At 35.5% G+C, this 19,052-nt stretch overlaps 1 long non-coding RNA gene across 5 annotated transcripts; it reads right to left on the reverse strand.

Annotated features, from left to right (window-relative positions):
- Positions 1–1,244: 1,244 nt before the first annotated feature.
- Positions 1,245–7,131, reverse strand: LOC147493963 (uncharacterized). Of its 5 annotated transcripts, XR_015199934.1 has the most exons (9): positions 6,968–7,131; positions 6,586–6,629; positions 6,154–6,284; positions 4,437–4,510; positions 2,829–3,150; positions 2,683–2,730; positions 2,298–2,522; positions 2,094–2,209; positions 1,245–1,474 (listed from the first exon to the last, which is right to left on the reverse strand). It is a non-coding gene; the product is annotated as an uncharacterized LOC147493963 (long non-coding RNA). The 5 variants fall into 5 exon arrangements; XR_015199935.1 differs by lacking the exon at positions 6,586–6,629 and having other exon boundaries at positions 2,298–2,447; positions 6,968–7,129; XR_015199936.1 differs by lacking the exon at positions 6,586–6,629 and having other exon boundaries at positions 2,298–2,451; positions 6,968–7,129.
- Between the last annotated feature and the right edge of the window lie 11,921 nt (positions 7,132–19,052).

Genomic DNA, 19,052 nt, shown 5'->3' on the forward strand with positions numbered 1-19,052 from the left:
GCTAGTTTGCAAGACAGCTCCAGCTCCTAGTCAGCTAACTAGTATTTAGTCTTTTGCAAGCTTAGCAAGTGGATTCGAATCAGCTAACTAGAATTTAGTCAGGTTTTGTGTGCTAGTTTGCCAGCTTAGCAAGTGGATTCGAATAGTGTTAGTTATCGAAGAACTAGGGGCTGTTAAGTTCACGCAATATTTCGAGAACAGACTTTGGCAAACCTTCAGCATCCCCTAGACAAAGATTGAAAATGTACAGTGTTAACTGATCAGGCTTGAGAGATTTGAATGGACAATGTTTGAATCAAATTGTGTGTTTTCTTCCCATTTGGTGAAATTGGCTAGTGAGGTTTGTTAGTCATCGCCTCTTCACGGCAAGTCATTTGGCTATTGTGCATAGATCTTTTTGGGACTTTTAACTAATTTATACTTCTGATGGAGCAAGAACTCTAGCTTGTTTAGAAAGGAAAGTTGTACTGATCTTTGTTCCCTTGTACTTTTTGGCATGGTATTACTTGGGATGTATATACCATTTTGTGATGACAATGTAGAGTTTCTTATATATTGACCATCATACTCCATTTTTATTTTAAAGGTTTTCAGAAGATCCACCAATGAGTTTTTTGTTCTCTTTTGTTCTCCAACAATGTTTCAAATATGGTACTCAGTGATACACTAACAGTGTAGTGTCACACTACACATGCCTCTAGTACTTTCTGCAGAAAAATTCTTCCCCTGAATGGAGGTGAATTTCATAGTATTCTACTCAAGGATTGAGTGCGACGTGGGTTTATACATGGTTCAATAGAAGGTCAAGCTATAGTCACTACACCATAACAGGCTATTTGCAATGGCAAAAAACCGTTGCTAATAATTTTCGCAACACTTTTTAAGTGTTGCAAATATAAAGTGTTGGAAATTTTTACAACGGTTAATAAGCGTTGCAAACAGAAATTTCCAACAGTTATTAACCATTGCAATAATTATTTGTAACATTTTTTATAACTATTTCATACACAAATTTAAAACCTTTGCAACGGTTTTTAAACGTTGGTAATTTGTTAAAAAATTACCAATAGTTCTTAAGCGTTGCAAAGTTGATAGTTAATTTTTTTTTAAAAAAATTTAAAAGTCGTTTATAACTGTTATAAACCGTTGCTGATGGGTTACTGCTGATAAAAAAAAATAATTTATCATATTTTGTTTCTCCTCTACTGACAACCATTGCCTACAGAACTATCAAAGACCACACAACAACAGTAACAATGTTTCAATTTTTTAACGCTAGTGATAGCAAAGAACATATGTTTCAAGAACTCCGAATGCTAAAGAAAACAAATAAACAAACAAAAGTCTCAACTTAAGAATTCAACAAGTTTTCCTTTTTTCCTTGTCGCACAAGGATTCACTCAGCGGACATTGTGCACTTTTTCTTCTTGTCCTAAACCAAGAGATTTCTGAGCATTTGCAATGCCTTTCTCATCTGCAAAACAACTCACTTCCGTTATACAAAACAGAAATAGAAGAGCCTAAAGTAATGCGCTTTCACATGCATCTGTCCGCATCAGCCAGCAAATGCGACCAAATAATCTGTCCGGTACATTACAATCTGTGGAAAACATGCATAGAATGCCATAAACATGCAAACAACAATGACAGATTTGATCATACATTAAGTTACTTGCTTCTACTCCGTTACTGCTCAGGGTATTGAGGTAAGACGTTTCTTAGCATTAGGTAAAATGGTTTTTTACGATGAATCAACATAGTATTAAGTCGCTAGTTTCTGATAGAATTATAGGTGAATAGAATTTGGGTCAGCATATAGTGGGTGGACTATGGAAGTACGGTGGACTATTAGCTTCCTAGCTCAAGTAATTATCTTCATTCTTGAAAGCTCGGGCTTTAGAGGAGCTAGCATTTGCTACTTCTTATTAGAAGCAACCACTTTGTCTCTTAACTACCATCCATGTAAGCACAAAGCTACATCCACTATGATTGTAAAGTTTGTCTCCGACTACCATGGAACATCATATTTGTTGCCATATACTATAGTTCACCTAAGGAACACAATACTAAGTGGAAACTTAAACTAAACTTACCGAAGAATTGGGTGAAAAATGGAAGTGAAGAAGCTCAAATTACGCAAAACATTGTATGCCATAACGGGCGGAAAAGGTTTCACAAGGGTGTCAATGGTAAACACACGTTGTAGAAACTGCAAAAAACAGAATGAGCATATAAGAAATCACTCAGGAATAATTCAATTTTGAAATATTATATGTATTAAAAGGGGGGAGATCGACCTGGTAGTTCCTTTGGAAGCTGTATTTGAGTTCAAGGTCAATTTGAGAGAGAGATTGAGCATCTTTGTCAGATTTATTAGAAGAGAGATTTCTCCCCACACAGGTTGGTTTCATCTCAATATGCTTCGCCAATGAATGGGACAACGAATCCTACCTCGAAAAAGATCACATCTATGATCCCCAACAGAATATTGTTTTATACCCTACCATGCAATCTCAGCACACCTATTTTTCAGCCAAAGTTTTGGTTTTTGGTCCAAAACATACCTACTTAATATATAGCATACAATGGTATGTTTGTGTTTTCTGTTTACCTTTTCAAACAAATATAGCATAATGATGAAGCAAGGACTTATACAGATAAAGAAAGATCCAACTAAAATACCTGTGAGTAGTCAGGACCCAAATAACTTGTGCTTAGTGCCTCGACAATCTAAACAAGATAAAATAACTATCAAACAGTAACCATACAGGGAAAATTCAAGATAAGTTACAACTTAAGTTAATTTGAATTTAAATTTTAATACTCACAGGAGTCAACCGATCCTTTTCTTGCTCTCTAATGGTGGATGTCCATTTTTGGCGACCAAAAAAATTATAGTTTCTAGTATTTAAAAAGCTTATTATACTTTAGAGAGTGTTCACTACCATAATTATGTGCACAAATGAAATCGAACTCAACCAAGTCAAAAGACTCAAAACCAGATCACAAGAGAAGCCACAAAAATTTCTGAAGAAATCATAAAAGGACAAGATTACAACCGCATCCCAAACACCCATCAGAACTTCAAGGTAGTAAAGCAGTTGCTTCGCCACATTTAGTTAAAGTGAAATCTTGTACTGCCAAACATGCCTGTAAACATGGAACACGTGTTATCTAGACAACAAATGACAACCAAAGGCATAGGCTAGAGGCATAATGAACAGAAACACCAGTTCTTCAAAGATATTAGAATAAACCCAATTTGGAAACAATAAAATTTTCCTTTTCAAAAACAGTAAGGCAACCAAACACATTTACATAATTGCAATTTGCAAGCTTGCAAACACGGCCAGGATTAGATCAAATTATAGAAATAAAAAACTACAAAAGAAATTATCTTTAGTCTAGCATCTGTATATAAATGTATATAACAAAAAGACTTCCTTTTAAGAAATTACCTGGCATAGTGAACAACCAAATGCCAAAGTAAAAACTTATGCATGGAAACTTCATATTCTCCGTAAAGAAATTATACACAGAAACAAAGATACTTTTGGGCATTAATAGATTCACTACAATATATATGTGACAATCAACGGAAAAAAAATATATGTTCCTTAAAATAAAGGGTAGAGACAAACGTGCCTGTAAAACATGAAACTCACGTGTTATCTTGAAAACCAGTTCATTTTTCCTTTTCTTAAAAACAGTAGGCACAAACCAACTTATAAAAAAATTCATGAAAACTTCTCTTCAGAGAGCCCGATTCAGATTATGATTACCATCTCCGTCAACAGCAAACATCCTGCTAAAATGCTTTGATATTTCAATTTACGTTTGTCAAATACTCGATAATCAGAGTGATTGATGCTAAGTCTTTGAAGTTTGAGGGTGTTTGGAGACAATAACTGAAAGTGTTTCTTTCCTCAACCATGGAAAATAGAATAAACACTTTGTTAAATTGGTTGTCCTTGAACCTTGATATTTCAAAGTGGACAGAAAAAGTCAAGGGTTGTTGGGCACGGTAAAAAAAGAGGATATCTTTTTTCATTTAGAATTGAGAGTAGTCACATGTTTTGCCAACCAAGGAGTGGCCCTAAAAAATTTAAAAGGAATGGGGTGTGTCTGAACTACTCTGAAATATATTAATGGCTGAACCAATATGAACGGGCGGTGAACTTGTACTTTTTCAGCAGAACCTGATGAACGAATAGCCATACCTCAATTACACAACTTTTTACGCAAACATATTCCAAACATTTTTCATCTCTTCTTTTTACATCCTTAAGCTCACGCTATACTATTTTCAGTTCAATTAATGTAGTTAATTTTCAATTACTAAAAAAAAACTTCACATCCACAGATATTAGCCAATGTTGTAAACGGTTTAGCTTTCAGAAAACATAAATGTCATAAAGATAGCATTAGAAACTGACCGTATGGTCAAACCGAACTCCAAAACTAAAATTGCCTCAAGCAGATAACCAAAACTCCTAGTACGCCAAAACAACTGTGGCAAGAAAGTATTCAGATATGAGTCAAGATTTAATTAATGCATTTAAAAGGATAATAACGCCAAGAAAAGATCAGCACGGGTTCAAAACTTCAAATGTTGTTTGTATATTCCATACATATCCCATCATTTAGCTATATATTACTTGTCATGGTTTATTGCAAATAATACTCTAAATGTATCAACAAACAGTATCTATAAGGAGAACAATTAGAGATAAAAGTTTCGAGAAGAATTAAATTAAACAAACAAGTAGAGCATACTAGATGCACAGATGCACCATTGTGCACACAAAGGATTTCGCTTACACATGTCTTTAGTTCTGAAACATTACAGCTCAAGTTGAACTTGAACGGAAGAACACGAATAAACCTACAGGCTCATTCCATTAGATCATCTCTGATAACGAGTGTGGGCCAACAGGTCTCTAACAAAACTGGGGATGAGACTCAACTAGAAGTGGCAACTCAAAATGAAATTGCACTGGAGGCGCTGCAGACCGAATAAGTGGTCCAATCTAGTCTCCCTTCCTATCATTGTCACTTGCAAACTAATTGCTTCCTTAGTTGATTAGACATAACCAACTGCATTGATCAATACCACTACTGCAATTAGTATGATTATTAAACTGCACTAACTATTAAATCCATAATTATTGATATCGCTTTTATTTATTTTTTGTTTTATTTCTTACGACTTAATAGAATCTGATAAGACTATTTCTATAGTCATTATTTCTAAAGGAGTATAACACCAATTCTTTTATTATCAGTGTCAAAACCAATTCATAACTGTAACAAAAAAAATGACTTATATTCACAATTTTTACTAATATAATCATTAAATCATTAATATTTACAATGAGAAATAATGATCAATTTAATGACACTACAATCATTGTTTGCCATAGTAATTGAGCTGTTATAAATATCAAAAGGATTCCATTGGTTGTAACAACAATGTAACAAAAATCATAGAAGATGATTTCCAAACATTACTTCCTAGCTCCCAAAGAATAAGAAAAACCCCCATCCCCAAAACTTACTTTTATAGTTTTATCCAATCACTTCAACCTGCTATTGGTGGATGCACATACTAACCATAATAGTGGATCTTTGATTAAACACGTGCTAGTAACCTAACTTCTCAAGTTCCCAAGTCCTGCCGAGTTATTATGGGACAACCATTTTATGAGCATCCCCATTCATAAACAAGGGGTGTGCCAAAGCTTTCACGGTTCATCACACTAGCATGTTCCACAAGATTAGATATTTGATTAAATATGTGGATATAACCTATCTTCTCAAGTTCCCAAGTCCTATCTAAGTTATTCTCGGGGAAACCAACATGCATTCCAATCCTATCCAAGGGGATTGTGACAGATTTCAGGGTTTTTTAGCTTATGCCACAACTCATCCTTTCCATCACTAAATTGAATCATCTAGAGCTATACAGTGCTAGATAAAAAGAGTAAGCTAATATCCCATCGTCTATAAACTTTGTTCACAAACAGCACTACGGAAATAAAAGGATATTCCATTATAAACCATATCAGTTGTATCAAATTTGTCATTGTTTACTAACAAAACTGAACTTAGAACATAGTTGATGTTCATTTAATGAGGAAAACTATGAGATACCTGAACCAGTACATTGGCAGCCATAGATAGAAGATCTTCACCGTGCATATTTTCCTGTGGATCGAAGTCCTTTGAAAGTGGAAGGTTCTTACAGTACATATCAGCCATATGTAACACAATATACATGAGCTCTGAGAATAAACAAAGATAAATTTAAATAAGAATGTGTAAAACATATACCACGTAATCATAATAACACTATAGCGTGTGCGTACCAATGCAGTGGAAAAGAGAGGGGACAGGAGTGTACAGGTTCCTATATGAGCTAGAAAATATTGCATATAACATAATCTAAGGTAATAAATGACTCTCACTACAACATCACAAGCAAAGCACATAGCACATGAACTATAAACTACACATCATTTGCATTACTCATAAACAGCATCGAACCTTTTTCGAAAAGCAGAATATATTGTTTTTCGAAATTACCACGATGATATTTGCACCAACACTATATATCCGGTCATACAAACCTGCGCCGACAAACACATCTAACTCTCAATAATCAATCACCATCATCATTCCCAAACCCACACACACACACACAAAAAAAAAAAAAAAAAAAAAAAAAAACACACACACACACACAGATCCACTCTAACAAATCCATATCCACACCAGAAATGAAATAAAACCGAGCAAATAAGTTTAAAAAACGATAAAAATGAAACTAGATAATTTTTTGCTTTTCAGATCTGCGTTCTTTTTTGCAAAGAAAGAAACTAGATCTGGAAAAATAAGTAGAAAATAAAACCCTAAAAAATCGATTTTCTAGTTATAAACAAATTTGAAGGCAAGGATAAAAAATGACCTGGTTACTTTGTTCCTTTGGTTTCCAGCAAGATCCACCGAAAATTAGTTTTGTACGGATTCAAATATTTGAAGAGAGAAGTAAAAATTTGAGGAGTGCGAGATCCATTTTAGGGATCTTGAAATGCGGCGGTGAGAGAGTGTGAGAGGAGAGAAAGAAATTTATGTTTTATACTTCGACCGAAATAATATAGCGCGGATTTTTTTGTTTCCTATTTGGCGAAATTTTAATTTGTATCACTTATCGAACGATTTTTAAGCGTTAGATTAATTTATGAAATTCACCCAAATAAACCAACGTTGATTTAACGTTGGCAACTTACTAACGGTAATGCCCAATTTAGTAGCCTGTATTGCCCAACCCATTTATGGGTTAGGGTGCACTATCCCGTTTTTTATGTTTGGTTTCTATTTTTTGAGCCCAAACCCGTAGACCTTAAGCTACTAGTTGGTTGGCCCAACCACAAAAGTATGAATAACGGTATCCATTCGAAAAGGTTGGATTTCGATCTACATCTTAATAAATAAGAAAAGGACCGACAAAAAAAAATAAAAAACGAGAAAACACAACCCTATTCTCTTCTTCTTCACCACTTCAACAATTTATTTCTTCCTTCCCCCACCATCTTCTCTCCACACCCTGCTTCTCTTATTTAAACAAAAAGGAAAAGTGCAATATCTCAAAGCAAAACCCACCGTTTTCATCACACAAAATCTCCATTTTCTCAAATTTGAACATCTCTATACTCACATCATCTCCTGATTTCTCCAATTTTGAAGATACAAGATGAAACCCACTTGATTTTGGCGATTTCCGAATTGTTGCTACTAAAGAAGTTTATGTAATCTTTATTTGTAAATTTCTTTCAAGAAAATAGAAATATATATGTGGTTGTTTTGGTATATTAATTTGGGAGTGCGTGTGAGTTACCGTGTACAATTCGATAAAACCAGCAGTGCATGTGAGTTACCGTGTACAATTTCCTGTTTCATATGCACCCATGAAATCCCTCTCTTTTTCTTCTCTCTCAACTCTCAAGTAATGAAGAAAGAGCAAGTGAAGGTGTCATTATTTCGTTGGTAAATCTATAGATTCAATTACTCCAACCTCACTTGCCATAGATGGCATAATGACTGCTGACGTATCTTCTTCTGGTAAAATCCTCCCCTGAGTTCAGAAGAGGAATATCCTCCAGCGTTTAATCTAGTCATGATGAATGTTTAATACCGTCAGATCTAGGAAAAATCTCTCTGTTGGAATGAATTATACCTTTCTTGGTTCTCGATAACGTGTTAATTATGGTAATTTTGTGGGTCTCCAAGAGGATAACTATAATAACATGCAGAGTGTTTAGATTGGGCAGTCTATCTGTGTTCTAGCTGCTACACCAGTTTTACAAGTAAAACAGTTACAAGTTGGTTATACTTACTGAGATTTAATCATGTTTTGGATGCATGCGTATCGATTTTGGAGTTTTTTCATCTATAAAAAGATAAGGTTTAAGGAAATAACTCCACTATCAACTCATCCAGCCATTATATTTTTATATCCCAGTATGGCTTCATCTTCTAAAGGAAAGGGTGTGCAATCTAAAACCAGTATCCCTCCAATTGAAAAACTTTCTGCAGCTTTCGAGAAAAAGATTTCTTTACCTCCTAAACCTGCTCCAACAGTTACCTTAACTACACAGATGAAGGACAAGATCAAGGAATTCAACCAGCTGAGTTTGGTGGGTCGGGTGTTGCAATCAAGACTAAATTTCAAATCGGTTAAACAAGGACTGGAGAGTTTGTGGCCGAAGCAAGCAATATCAAAAATTCGAATGATGAATAATGATGTCTTCCAGATTTTGGTAACAAGTCAAGATATGATGAATTTTCTTATAAAGGAGCAGCCTTGGGTGATCTCGAATACTATCTTCCAAATCGTTCAATGGGAAGATTATAATGAGAATCCGGATACTATTTTTGATAAAGTTGTTATATGGATGCATTTGATTCAATACCTGGAGATTTTCATGGTACATGGTATTATTGAAGTGAATCTGGAAGAGGCTGGCTTTGCTCAAGATGATATCAAGGTTATTGAGATGTATAAAGCTGTTGATCAGGAGGAAGCCATTGCTAGAGCAAAAGTCATGTTGGATGTGACAGAACAAATACCACCTGGGTTGATGTTACCCATGGAGGTGGATGGCACTATATGGATTCAGTTCGGTTATGAGAATATACCAACTTTCTACTTTAAATGTGGTTTTATTGGTCATTCTAATTCTGCTTGTTCTTTGTCTGATCTTGAAGGAACATCGGGGGACCTGCATGTTGATAAAACAGAAAAGTTTGAGCTTTATAACCCAAGAAGCAGACTTTTTAAAAAGATCATGAACCATAGAGCTAATCATAAAATTAGCTTTGATCCAAATGAGAGGGTGGAGTCCTTCATTGATCAGCAGAGTATGCCGTTAGTTGAACATAATCAGTTTCTGACTTTTTCAGCTAAGCATCATCCTACCCCACCTCACCTTTATACTAAGCATTTCCTTGAACCCCAGAATACACATGCTGTGCATGTTGGCACCAATGTAAGAGCTCCTTCGATTATAGAAGATGCTTCACCTGATCAACATGAGAAACATATGCCAGAGATTACAGGAGCTAGGAAACCTGATTTTCATGATCATAACAAACTCTCTTCTAATATGGTGTTAAATCAAGATGCTCAGGCAACAAATAACTATCAAGGCCCAATGCACATGGAGCCACCTATGGGATCTAATGCCTTTCTACAGCTGGTGGAACCTGAATCTCAGCTTTTCCATTTTGCACAGTGTAAAGAAGATGGCGAACATAAGAATTCTGAAGAGGTTGGTGAGGTCAGCACTTTACCAAGGGACTTGCATGTAAAGGGTGGAGCTGCAGCGTTTGCGCCTGGAATGAGTTATTTCAAGAGATTGGAGGTTGAATGTGAGGATTTTTCAGCAGCAAAAAATTTAAGATTTATGGCTGATGGAGAGGAGATTGAGGAGGCTTTTCTAGCTAATAGTGAGGATAGGAGGAAGACCCCAATACACTGTAATGGATTGGAGAATTCAAATGCTTCACATGCTTCTTCACAGTATCGTCCTCTCCCGACTAAGAAACGTGCTAAGAGGATGGCAAGGTGGTGGTCGTGAAACGTAGCCACCACCGGGAGCACCATGAGTATTTTATCTTTGGGCCGAGGAGTTGGTCTCGACTCGACGGTTATGTGCTTGAATGATCACATCAGAAATGAGAGATCGGGCTTTATCTTTTTGTGTGAAACTAAAGCTGGATGGTTTAAATCTAATAAGATTATTAGGAAGTTAGGTGTATATAAGTCGTTCATTGTACCTGCTAGGGGTTTATCTGGAGGTCTTTGGCTACTGTGGGATAGTGATTTTGATGTCCAAGTCTTGTATTCAGATCAATGGATTATCCATGCAGTTATTAATGAAAGTAATGGTGTTGTATGGTATTTGTCTGGGATTTATGCAAGTACTAAAGCCCATTTTCGTCGAGTTCAGTGGGATATGTTAAAACAGTTGCAACCTGTTAATTTAGAACCATGGATTTGTATGGGAGATTATAATGATATTAGTCATTATGAGGAGAAATGGGGTGGAAGACCATGTACTGGAAGTAAAATGCAGAAGTTCAATCAGATGTTACATGACTGTTCTTTCATGGACATGGGTTTTAGTGGGCAAATGTTTACTTGGAGTAATAATCAAAAAGGTCGGAACAGGGTGTTGAAAAGACTAGACAGGGCTGTTTGTAACCCTAACTGGAGAATATTGTTTCCTAATGCTTGTGTTCAACATATTGCAAACAAGGAATCGGATCATAAGATATTATGTATAAAGCTGAACCCCCATATGAAGTGGTTTCGAAAACCTTTCAGATTCGAGCAGATGTGGTTAACTGATGTATCTTGCAAGAAAGTTATTGAAGAAGGGATGGATGGGAAGTTTCAAGGCTCTGCTTCATTCTCTTTTTGTAGACATCTAGCTTTCTGTAGGAAATTGTTAAGAAGTTGGAATGTTAAGACCTTCGGCCATTTGGATTACAAATTAAAGCAGATTAAAAATCAGATTCAGGAATTGGAAGATAAGCTTAATTCAATTGATCATACCTCTGCATTATGGGAGAATTTATTGGATGCCGAGATGAACCTTTTACAACATCATGACTTAATTCTGAGACAACAACATTTGCATTGGGGGCAGAAGGCAGGGTATGATTGGGATCATAAGGGTGACCTTGATACAAAATTCTTCCATGCCACAGTGTCAAGAAGACGAAGTAGAGCCAATATCAAAAGTATTCATGATGGCCATGGTAAGATGCTCACTTCGTGGGATGACATTGGTGAACATTTACAAGGCTACTTCTCTGATTTGTTTGCCTCTGATGAGCCAAATAATACTTCTAACTTTTTAGAAGCAATACCTCTCAATCTGATTTCGAATGATGATAATATATCTCTGCTAAAGCCTGTTACACATGACAAGATTTTTCGAACCTTAAAATCAATTGGATCTTTGAAGTCTCCGGGACCTGATGGTTTTAATGCGTTGTTCTATAAGCATTTTTGGGACATTGTTGGTCATAAGGTTGTAAGTGTTGTCACCCAGTTTTTTATGCATGGTTCATTTGCTAGGGAAATTAATCATACGAATATTGTATTAATTCCGAAAACTGCTAATCCTTCTGCTGCTAAGCATTTCAGGCCTATTAGTCTCACTAATGTGATCTATCGGATAATTACAAAGATTATGGTGAACAGAATGAGGCCTATTCTCCAATCTATCATCAATCCTTATCAGAGTGCGTTCTTACCGGGTAGGTCTATCCAAGATAACGTGTTGATGGCACATGAAGCTTTCCACTTCATTGAAGGCAAAAGGAATCGTAAAAAGAGATTCTATGCTTTAAAGTTCGATATGAAGAAAGCATACGATAGGCTCAAATGGAAATTTATAGAAAATGTCTTGATTAGATATGGCTTTCAACAAACATGGGTGGATCGAATCTTGTTTTGCATTTCATCACCATCCTTTTCCATTCTTCTTAATGGATCTCCTTATGGTTTCTTCAGACCGTCAAGGGGCATTCGTCAAGGAGACCCTATCTCACCATATATCTTCATTTTGTGTGCGGAGGCTCTTTCACGACAATTTCAATATGCACAGGTTAATGGGAAGATTCAAGGGATTAGAGTGGCCAGATCTGTTCCAGCTCTATCGCATCTTATGTATGTGGATAATTTATTGGTTTTCTTAAAAGCCGACGTAGTGGTGGCTTCTGAGTTACAGAGAATTCTGGAACAGTATGAACAGGTTTCTAGTCAGAGTATTAACAGAGATAAATCCCAAATGATTCATAACAACCAATTACAGATGGAACTGGTGACTTCTCTTCGGGCGATTCATCATGTTCAAATGACAACAACATTTCCCACCTATTTAGGTGTTCCTGCTGTTATTGGAAGAGCGAAACAGGAGCATTTCAAACCTTTGATTAAAAGGTTCCAAGATCGACTTGCTAGCTGAAAATCCTCTATTATTTCTAGAGGAGGTAGACTCACGTTGGTTAATTCTGTATTAACTGCGCTTCCAGTCTACTTTATGTCATGTATCCGATTGCCTGTTTATATCATTGAAGAGCTTGACCGGTACAGGAAAGCCTTTCTGTGGAATCATGAGAAAGGTCAAAACAAGCTCCATTATTTTTCATGGGAACTTGCTTGTAAACCAAGAGAGGCTGGTGGGCTTGGGATTAAAGATTTAGAAATTCAAAATATTTCTCTACTTGGCAAAAAAGCTTGGGAACTTATATCACCCACGTCTATGTGGGCGAAATGCATGAAAGGAAAATACTTCCCAAGGTCTGATTTTCTGAGAGCAAGATGTCCGAGGTCAGCATCTAAGATTTGGAAAACTATTATGAAGATTAAACCTCTTCTCGCAATGGGTATTCGTTGGCATGTGGGCGATGGTCTTGCAATTCGTGCGTGGCTTGACTCATGGGTGCCTGACACACCTTCCCCTTTGCATTTGCAGCCGAGTAATTGCATCCTCAATCGTGTCAGTGATTTTATTGAACCGTCTACCCGAACGTGGAGGGTGGAGGAAATTCGAAGCTATTGGTCTCCGGAATATGCGGCTCGTATTCTCTCTATACCTTTATCTATTCATGCTCATCCAGACTATAGAATATGGGCACCTGATAAATATGGTCGTTACTCGGTTAAATCGGCGTATCTTCAAGTGCACCATTGGTTACATAATGACAATGTTCAAATTGATCCTATATTTAAGAAAATATGGAGGGTTAACATTCCTTACAAAATCAGATTTTTCTTATGGCAATGTATTCAGGAGGTGGTGCCAACTACTGATTTTCTCACAACGAAAGGCATTAATGTAAACTCGGCATGTTCTCTTTGTGAGTATGGTAATGATACGAAGCAACATATTTTTATTGGATGTCCATTCGCTCGGGCTGTGTGGTTTGGTGTTGGTTTTTTCCCACAACATATGGATAACACCTTTGCTGATTGGGTTAGAAGAATGATGGCAGTGGCGTTACAACACGGGGATGCGGATTGGTCCTTATCAATTACGGCTGCTGTTATCTGGAATATATGGATAGCTCGAAATAAATCTAGATTTGAGGATGCCACGGTATCACCTATCTATTATATGATGAAGGCCAAAAAGTTAGTGGAGAATATGTGGCGCGAGGACAACGGCGAGATAATTTATGTATCTTCGTCAATGGAAAAGTGTAGGAGGTGGGTGTCCATTAGATGGATACCACCACCTGCGGGTGTGTTTAAGTTAAACATTGATGGTTCGTCTAAAGGAAATCCAGGTGCTGCAGGAGCAGGTTGTGTTTTCAGAGATTGGGAAGGAAGATTTATCTTTGGTTTAGTAGTACCGATCTTACATGCTTCCACTATTATGGTTGAAGCGAGAGCGCTATTCTTTGGCTTGAGGATTTTATCTTTTCTGCAGCTAAATGGGGTTCGTGTTCTAGTGGAAACGGATTCAAAGTTCATTCAACATTGCATTAGGCACTCATCACTGGATATACCTTGGGAGGTGCTTCATGTTATTCAAGACTGCTTACATTTATTCAGCTCAATGGCATGTACTGAACTGATTTGGAATTACAAGGAAGCTAACTTCGTGGCTGATGCATTCGCCAGTTTTGCATCTGATCGTGCCAAGGATGATGTGTGGTTATCGAATCCAATGGGTATGAAAGTGAATGTTCCAATTGGATTATTGGAATTGCTGGAAGATAGTTTTTTCTTTTGGTGGTTCAAACCGCCAAACTTTGTATGTAATTTGCTGTTATTTGATATTACTGCTTCTTGTACAGAACGGTTTATTCCGCAGTAATAAATAGCAGTTACCAAAAAAAAAGTTTGATTAACAATCTGTTTTAAGATTGCATTGTATTGGGTTTTCTATTTGAAGTTTTTCATGATTATTTTGTGTGTTTCTGACTTGGGGTTGGGGTGCAATAAGTTTTGAGGAAGAGTAGGCAAGAACCAAACAACTTATGCTATTGATCATCTCTGGGACATGAACCACGAGAATTGGATACTCCAAATTTGGCTAAGTACCACCTAGTACAACATAAGTTGTTACTGCCAAACAGAGCCTAAATAACCGTTACAAAGCAAAAAAGGTGCGTGTTACAAATATCCTATAATGGTGTAGTGAGTTCTATTATGAGTGCAATAGCACATTTCAGAGTTCAAAGTAACAATGCCAACAGAAGTGCCAATTGCCAAGTCTTGAAATGTGCCAACTGTTGAAAGTACAAAAATGAATATATCTGCCGATTATTTTGATCTTACAGAGTGTATTCGTGTATGGATTATTAATTAATTAATTCTTCAAACTTCGGCAAATATGGCGATACATAGTGTTCATTGTGTAGATGAAATGTAAGGCCAAACAAAAATTAAAACATCAGGCCATGTTCATTGTGGAGCTAGAACTATGCCAAAACTTGCACCAAAACTCGCACCAAAACTCAGACAGCCAAAACTTGCACCAAAACTCTTACAGCCCAGCCCAAAACTCTGATAGGAAGTATGTTATAATGAAGTTTGGAAATTCTTATTAGTTCTTAGATTAAACACATGCAATAGTATGGTCATCAATACAAAATTTGAAATTGGATTTGCTATTACACACCTTTAACTCTGACATAATTGAAACTGAAAACTCTGACAGAACTGAAACTAAAAACTCTGACATAACACACCCTTAACTCTGACAGAACTCAGCTTGCATCAATAACGAATCCTTCACAACACCAGCTACATTCATCGTAAGTGCCGAAGTCTTCCTAACAAGTAAAAACACTGCAAGATTCAATCCAAAGCTACTGCAAAACTGTAGGTATGCAAGTAATGCCATCTCTAACAAACTAGAAGCCCTTATACTCTTTGAGCAAGTTAAAACCTAAATAATTCATAAGCAACGGATCAGTTTATTTACACAAAATGGCAAAGAATAAATTCTTTAGAAGTATAGAAGGATCACAACCACAGCATAATCACTTTCATATATCAAGTAGAGGGTCAGACATAAGTTTGTGATAAATTCTTTATATATCTTCTGCAATAAAGCAAAAACTATCACAATAATGAAATACAATCTAAAAAGTAAAAAAGATATGTAAAAGTGAGACTGCAAAACGATATACATTGTCCACTCGAGTCGACCACTGCATGAGTTTCCGAAACAGTGTCCGAAAATTATACAGTGTTGTGCACAACACAGCTTATACATTGTTGTATATAAGCTTATACATTAATTGTCATATATAAACTTTCTCTGTTATATAGTGTTGTGCACAACTTATATAGTGAGGTATAAACATTGATTGTTCATACCCCAAATAGGTATGAACAATGATTGTTCATATGAATAATGAGTGTTTATAGCTCATATTGAGGTATGAACAATAATTGTTCATACTCTAATAAGTGTTCATACTGTTCATACATCACATAATGTATGATAAGTAAGAACAATTGATGTAGGGAAGAACTTATAAGTTGCAGATTTTCACAACCTACACTAAAGCCTGTTGATTACTTGTGAAATACCAGAGATTAATGGTTTCAAGGTTTATTGATTCACACACAAAAAATACCAAACAATGAAAACAAGAGAAGTAACTCTTAATATTATTAACTCAAACTAAAACTGAAAAACCCTAATACAGACTACCAACCTTTATATAGGCGAAATGCCCTAATTACCACAAAACTCAAAATTTTCCAAAAATATAAAGTTTTGGGATAACCATATATTAAGAAACTACTAATCAAAATAGAACTAACCCAACTAACCAAATAAAAAACCGACTCTTCTATCAAAAGATATAGCAAAAACAAAACTTTCTTAAAACGACAAAAACGTGATTTTGAAGGCCTAAACGATGGATTTAGGGCCCGAGAGAGTGGTCCCCATGGCAAAGCAATGGGTTATGCTTATTTTGATATTTCTAATCAAATATGGCCACGTCCATCTTTCCGACTTTGTTGCCCGCTTTTCTAGTTCATTGACATATGTCAAGTTCATTGACATATGCATTGGCAACCTGTACTGCATCACATATGCCAAGTTCATTGACATATGTATTGGCTACTGCATCATCAATGATTGTTCATATGAACAATGAGTGTTCATAGCTCATGTTAAGATATGAACAATAATTGTTCATACTCTAATAGCTGATCATACATTATATTGTGGTATGAACATTGATTGTTCATACTCCAAATAGATATGAACAATAATTGTTCATATGAACAATGAGTGTTCATAGCTCATATATATTGGGGTATGAACAGTGATTATTCATACCCCAAATAAGTATGAACAACCACATCATAATCACTTTTATATATTAAGTAGAGGGTCAGAAAAATACCAAAATGCACAAAGTATGTGCACCCCTCTAATATATCATAGATTACGTATTAACCAACAAACCAAGCAACCTAGCAACCAAAAATACTTACATTTCACAAATTACATCTTATTTTTCTTCGGACAATTTCTCGAGTCATGGTTAGCAATCTTTCCACAGTTTCTACACATTCTTCCTAGATTGTTTAGGGCTATCTCTCTAGGGGATTATCATCTCTCCGCTTTCTTCTTCCTCTTTTTTGTTTGAGAAATGTTGGGATTCAAAATCAATACCTGAAATAAAGATTTGGAAGTTAAAAAAATCAAATAATATATATATATATATATATATATATATATATATATATATATATATATATATATATATATATATATATATATATATATATATAATAAATCACATAACATTAAACATTAAACCTATATCAAATTAAACATTAATATCACAATCATAACCTGTGAGGTATCAACGAAAGACTCTTTAACTAGATCATCTTCATTATCTTCGTCTCCTTCGTTCGAAACTATATTCAACGTTGAGACATGCTTAGCCATTTCATCAATCTTTTCTATAAAATATGAATAAGCCTCAACATTACTCCCCGCATCGTAAGCCACTTGAGAACCAACCTTGATACAATGAGCCACTCTCAAAAGTTCATGGTTTTCATGGCCTGCCACTAATCCAGTATGAAACTCTGCTTTATACGTGTTTGCCTTTTGCATTCACTGCTTCAAAAAAAATGCCTTGGAATCTCTTCGATTTCGTAACGCTAAAAAAATCTTTAACATGTGACTAAAAATACTTACATTCACAGTCTCCTTCTAAGGTTCCTCTATTGAAACTCACTTTCCAAACGGACTTCTTATGTGAGTCTCTGAATTTCACTATGTAGCTTCCAGTTCCATTGTTGACAATCTCGTCCCCATCAATTTTGTACTCCATATTTGCTTTCTCTAATTGCTCCGTAAATTTATTGAATGTATTAATCGTATAGACCTTCACAGCATGCATAAGGAGGAAAGCATCTTTAACCACAATTCGTGAACTATGCTCAGTGCGGTAATCAACATCTCTTTCATTCCTAGCAATCAAAGCCAAAATCTCTCATTACCATGTACAAACTCCATCAACATAGTGCTCGAATTTACGAATTGGTCGTAATGAGAATTCATCGATTCACTCCTCCCAGTCGTATGCATACTAGCAAAAAATATGTCACTGAGATAACAAGGAACCCATTTCTCCCGCATATTATATATTTCTGTCAACTAAGGATTTGCAGACAACTCATTCTTCTCTATTATTGTACACCATCTTCTTTCAAAATCAGCAATCTTATACGAGTAAGAAATAGTGTTTTTTAGGTTAGTTACCAGTGTCTCAATTTTATTAAAGGACAATTTCTCTTGAAATTTCTACATAATACGCTGATAAAAGTTATTTTACGTATTCTAATTATCTATGCGTAAACACAAATAATCAATTTATGTAAATACGTGTTTATATCAATATTCCTACTCTCAATAACGAAGTAAAATAAGAGAATCAGGATTCGTTCCACTCTTAAACCTCAAGACTTAATTAAATTCAATTGAATAAACACAAAGAACAATGTGAGAGTAATGTGTGATGTGAATTTTCTAATATCATTATACTATCATTTCCCAAGCAAATCAAACAAGACATGGTATAAAGGGTTGAACTTTGCTTGTTCGAATTTAAAAGGAAACTACTCATGTAAGAATTGATTTAAACTAATAGTGACAAATACTAAATCAATGAATTTAAGCTAATAAGTAAATGAAAATGAAACTAGATTATGGAGAACTAATTAACTTTATTTATCTAATAGAACAATAAGAACAAGATATGATTGAATGAATAACAACTATTTTATTTATCTAATGAATGATATTCAATGATTTAAATAACTAATCTAAAACAAGGTATGAAAACTAATTAATTAATGGGATAAAACTCAAAACTAGATCTAGATCTATCTTTTTCTAACCCTAAACTCCATTAACATTAGCTTCCTAACCTAACTATCCACCATTAACAAAGAGCTAAGCTTTTGTTTTTATATGTTCATATCC

The sequence above is a fragment of the Coptis chinensis genome, chromosome 6, assembly GCF_015680905.1.
Source record: "Coptis chinensis isolate HL-2020 chromosome 6, ASM1568090v1, whole genome shotgun sequence".
Taxonomy (NCBI): Eukaryota; Viridiplantae; Streptophyta; class Magnoliopsida; order Ranunculales; family Ranunculaceae; genus Coptis; species Coptis chinensis.